This window comes from Myotis brandtii, unplaced genomic scaffold (assembly GCF_000412655.1).
Source record: "Myotis brandtii unplaced genomic scaffold, ASM41265v1 scaffold441, whole genome shotgun sequence".
Classification (NCBI taxonomy): domain Eukaryota; kingdom Metazoa; phylum Chordata; class Mammalia; order Chiroptera; family Vespertilionidae; genus Myotis; species Myotis brandtii.
This window is the reverse complement of record NW_005366873.1, coordinates 4,668,587-4,673,967: the sequence shown is the minus strand read 5'-3', so window position 1 is coordinate 4,673,967 and position 5,381 is coordinate 4,668,587. Positions and strand designations below refer to the sequence as shown.

General features: G+C 39.5%; 1 protein-coding gene across 2 annotated transcripts in view; it reads left to right on the top strand.

Annotated features, from left to right (window-relative positions):
* The first annotated feature begins 4,875 nt into the window (after positions 1-4,875).
* The window catches only part of ADD3 (adducin 3 (gamma)), a 54,781-nt gene continuing 54,275 nt past the window's right edge, over positions 4,876-5,381 (top strand). The window contains exon 1 of one of the 2 annotated variants that reach the window (XM_005874548.2): positions 4,876-4,932. The gene's annotated coding sequence lies outside the window, so the exon portion shown is untranslated. The remainder of the gene's footprint in view (positions 4,933-5,381) is intronic. The other variant, XM_005874547.2, reaches the window with a different exon arrangement.

Below are 5,381 nucleotides of genomic sequence, written 5' to 3'. Positions count from 1 at the left end.
GTGAGCCTGGAGCAAGTTACTGTTGCGGTGGGGGATGGAGGGAAAGCAAAGGTGAGAGACATAAGTAAAATCAGAGTGTCTAGGAAAAATTAAAGGGAAGATATCCTAAAACTTCCAGGAAATCTCCACCAATGAAGCAAAGAAAAAAAAAATGCCTCTATTATTTTGTGAGCAACAAACCAAACTGGGTTGGGGGTCTCAGACAATTCACTCATATGATTGCAAAGACAAACAGAAACTCCCGGATTGGAGAGGGCTCACCTGAGGGCTCCCAGATTGGAAAGGGTGCAGGTCGGGCTGAGGGACCCCCACATCCCCCAGTGCACAAATGTCGTGCACCGGGCCTCTAATATCTTAAATGTTAGCCTATGGCATTTTCACTCCAGTAGTAGCTTGATAAAATAGGTTATCTGTTCTTAGCGATTTAATATGGCATACTTTTCACCTTTCATGAGGTTAGCCCAGTTTTCCAATCCACAAAAGTAATTTTCCTATATGTGTCAACATCTTTCTGGGCCAGTAACCTTCAGAATTTAGGTGTCTTACAAACACAGTGCTTGGTGATTAGTTTTATTTTTTTTTCTTTCCAGCCCCTTTCATTAAATCTACCATGCTCAGACTTTTAAGGATTTGAGCCCATAGGGTATGGTACTGGTGTTCCAGATTGACATGTCATTGTTTTTTAACCTTGGTATTAACCTAGAACATTCTTATACTACTTCCATGATGATGTGGTGGCAGATTACAGTTTGAATGGCTTCAAGATAATTGGTCTTAATTATTTCTAAGTCACTGGTTAGTGCAGTGTAAACAAGCATTGTTCTAAAAAAAGGGGGGATATAAATAGCTTTCGAGTTTCTTTTCTTAGCATACAAGTGAAAAATTAGGGTGAAAGCAAAAGCGCATGACACTAAACTACATGGTTTGCTAGTCGATTGTAGGGTTCCTATAGTTTAAATTATATAAACCACTGTAAGCTGTTAACTAGTAACAATTTCTATTTCCCTTTTGCATTAGTTGCAATGTGTGATTCTTTCATTTAAAGTAAAGCCATGTGTCAAAGTACCAATTTATTAAGAAGTATGTTGTCTTTGCATATCTTTCTGCAAGGCTTGTACATACCATCCTCTCCCCCAAATATCAAACTCCAATTGTAACTTCCCCCGAACCATTCAAATTGGCTCCTTTCTCTGAGTCTGCAGTATCTATTATAACACAGGAACACAGTGTGTACTTATAATTGTTTAAGAAGCTGTCTCCTCCCCCAACCTACTAAGTTGCTATTAGCTTAGGATCAGGGATAATGTCTCATTTATTTTTTGCATTCTCCACTATACTACGCCCTGAATTGCAGCACATAATAGGTGTTGAATGAATTGTTGCTAAAAGGAAAAATGAATTTAAGCAGAAAGTAGAAAAATTTGTTGATGAATTGATTTACCAACTAAGATTTAAAAAGAAAATTTTAAAATCTAAAATCAGAGTGGATTAAAATCAGTACAGCCATAGATTTGACACAGAGCAAGTTAATCTCCAACTTTAGTAATACTTGGGGACAGAGTGATGCAGTAAACTAAACTGCTCCTAAAATGCAAAGAAGAGACTTGTTTTTTAGGCCAGTTCTGTTTTTATGTTTGATTTTGTTTTATTTTTAAAAAATATATATTTTTATTGATTTCAGAGAGGAAGGGAGAGAGATAGAAATATCAATGATGAAAGAGAGTCATTGATCGGCCACCTACTGCACGCCCCTACTGGGGGATCGAGCCTGCAACCAGAGCATGTGCCCTTGACTGGAATTGAACCCTGCAGGGTGACACTCAAACTCATTTTTTTGGTTGATTTTTCTTTGTTAAATGGCATTTAAATATATAAAATAAATATCAAAAATATAAGTCTTTGTTTTACTATGGTTGCAAATATCAAAAAATGGCTATATGTGACACGGCACCAGAGTTAAGTTAGGGTTTTTCAAAATGCTGACACGCCGAGCTCAAAAGGTTCGCCATCACTGGCTACAGCATGAGTTAAGACAGGTCCTTTGTGTGGAAGAGCACCTGGAAGCAGCTTGGGTAGACCCACAAGTTGGGTGGGTTGGGTCTCAGGGAATACCAGGGTGGGGCTAACAGTTTAGCAAGGTGGATGGAGACTCAGATATGGCACCCGCCTCTGGCTCTAATGGGGGGAGGGCTCTACAAGGGAACAGTGGCTTCTGCCAGCACTTCTCTCTGGGAAAAAGCTGCCCCTCTAGCGCTCACCCTGAAGCCAGTTTAGTTTCTCCCCTTGTGTCCCTGGCTTTTTTGAGCTCAGAGTTTTCCAGTAAGTCCATGTGTGGGGCCTTTAAGAGAACTGCCTGGGACTCCAGAAGCCCTTTGTGTCTCAGCCACAATCCCTGCTGGTTTTCACAGCCAGAGTTATGAAGACTTCTCTTCCTGGCAGTGGAACCCTAGGCTGGTGGGGCTGGTTTGGGGCTGGGATTCCTTGCTCCTCAGAGGAGACCGCCAAAGCGGAGATATCCCTCCTGATTTTAATATGCCACACGTGTATGTGGGACCAGCCCGTTTCATGTCTTTGCCTCTTTTACCAGGCTCCATGTGGCTTCTTCTTTATATCTTTAGTTGTAGGACTGCTGTTCAGCTAGATTCCAGGTGTTCTGAAAGATAGTGGTTTTGTAGTTAATTGTTAAATTCCAAAGTGATTGTGGGAGGATTCAAGTACCACATTTACCTATGCCGCCTTCTTGACTGGACAAGATTGCAAAAGTAATATATTTTAACAAAATATTTCATGTGTCATGAATGTTTTCATATGCTGTGTATTCATGTTACATTTTATTTTTACTTGCTTTCTGTTCTATTTTTGGACTTTTCCTCAAAGTAGAAATTGTGAATCCAGGTTTTTTTTAAGAGTAGATATATATTACTCTTCACTTTTTGTTGTTTTTGTTTTGTTTTGTTTTCATGTAGTCTTTATCTTCCTCTAAGAGTGGTAAATAAAACAGGTTGTTTTTGGAAGCATTATGCCATGGTAGGGTCAAAGCCACATATTGGTGTAGTGTTTTTTTTAATTTCAAGTTTGGCAACCTTCAGATACAATACAAGCTCACTAGTTTAGTTAATTTTTGTTTTAGATGGGGATTATGCCTGATCTTCAGACCTAATGATTTACTGAATTTTGACCTCAGCTTTCTTAGGTTTAACTTGCCAATCATTTTAGGTTATGTTTTTTTACTTTTTTTTTTTTTTTTCCAGCAGAAAACCTATTTGACCACTAAGCATATTGCATTTATCTGTAACCTTACAGGCTTTTCTGTAATTGCTTCTTTTTAAATCCTGGATTACCTCTTTTAACAAATAACCACCTATCAGATATTAACTAGGCAAAGGACAGTATTCATTTATCAACCATAATATTTTTTGAAGTTCCCCTGTATGAGGTCCTGAGGGGCCCTGTCCTCTAGTTGCTCATAGCACATGAGAGAGCTATCCCAGAACAGACAATTGTGAGTCAATGTGTCATGAGTGCTATTTGTTGGAGTTAAGTCAGAGGGCTGTGGGATTTGAGGCTTTAAACTTCAAGGTGGAGGCTTTCCTTCACAAATCCATCTTTGCAAGGGAGGCAAAACCAGGGTTTTCCTAAATGGGAAATTACAGAATGTGGCCAGAAATGCCCGCAGACCGGATTGTGTTTCACCAGCTTGGCGAGGCTCTCGTTTTTCTTTAGCACTCCTAAGCTTCAAGGGCCGTCTCTGACTAAGGTTTTATAACTCCAGATTAGCAGACTGTTCCATGAAGATTACTCCTACATAGAACTCACATACCTCTTATCACTTCAGCTATGGTTTGATTTTGGTCCAGGCTTTTTTTTTTTTTTTTTTACCCTTGAGAGTTGCTCCCTCAGCTGCATCTCTTGTACTGTTTGGTGGCCCCACAACTATCTGCATTTTCTTTACCCCAGACCCCCTCCACACTGTAAAACTAGTTTATTATGAAAATCACTTCCGATAAAAAGTCACTTCTCTACTTTTTATCTCCATTGTTACTAGTGTGACCTATTTCCTTAAACTTTTTGAATCTCAGCATTCTCATCTATGAAAGGAGCCTAATAGTACTACCTGATTGAGTTGCTGTGGGTGGTACATGGGATAACTGTATAAAACACACAGCAGTCTGCCTTATTCCAGTGGCACTTCACCTGCTTAGCAGCAGTCATTTCTCTGAGAACACAGATGTTTGCACACAGTTGGCTTTTAATCTTTTTTTAATTTCATGCCTTTTAATACGCTCTATGATCATCTCCCTGACCCCTGTTTTTCTGGCACTTTGCTTTCCTTTCTGGTGAATGTTCAGCCATAGGGTTTTTTGCTACTTTATCTTTCTATTTAATATATACATATATATTGATTTCAGAGAGGAATGGAGAGGGGGAAGAGATACATAAACATCAATGATGAGAGAGAATCATTGATTGGCTGCCTCTTTCATGCTGCCCATTGGCGATTGCTCTGCAACCGGAACATGTGCATGCATAGGAATCCAACCGTGACCTCCTGGTTCATAAGTCAATGCTCAGCCACTGAGCCATGCCGGCCGGCCGGGCAACTTTGATTGTAACTGAATACCCATTACCCAGGTATATCCATTCCGCAGACATGGATGGTTTCAGGATGCTAGGCATTGGATACAGAGGTACTCCCATTCAAGTAGGGGAAACCCCTGGAAACAGCCAGCTGGTATGAGTTGTTCTGGAATGCTGTTGTTTAAAGCATTGTGGAGACACGGATGAAGGAGCTTTAAATTTGTACAGAGTAGATCAGCAAAGTAGGTTAGATTATTAACTGAGCCTTGAACTTTCACTTGGTGGAAAAAGGAAGATCTTGCTAGGCAACGGGAGCTGCTTATAAAAAGACAGATGAAGATACAAGTTTATAAGGTATAAGTAGTTCTTCAAAGTGAAAAGTCTGTTTTCCTCCTCTCCCACCCCTGTTCTGTCATAATAGGAAGGCAAAGGGAAAATAAGTAGCCCTTTTATTAGATGTAAAAACTTCTTATCTCAGTATTGAATAAAGAGTTCTGCTTTATTTGCTTTTGCTATTTTCTTTGCATGTACAAAATGAGTAAGGAAAGCACAGAAGCTTAGAAGCAGTATGTGAATGTACTTATTCTTGAACTGCCTCATACTGTCAGTTTTTCCTCCACTTTTCTCTCCTTTGATCACTTGCTATATGACAGGCACTTTGCAGTGATTATCTCTTTAATCACACAGCTTTATGAGTTAAGATTTTCCTTTTTTTTCCCATATGAGAACACTGAAAGTAAAAGGCATTTTAAAAACCAACCCCCCACCCCCCAAAAAAAAATTTGTTTAAGATGCATACCCTG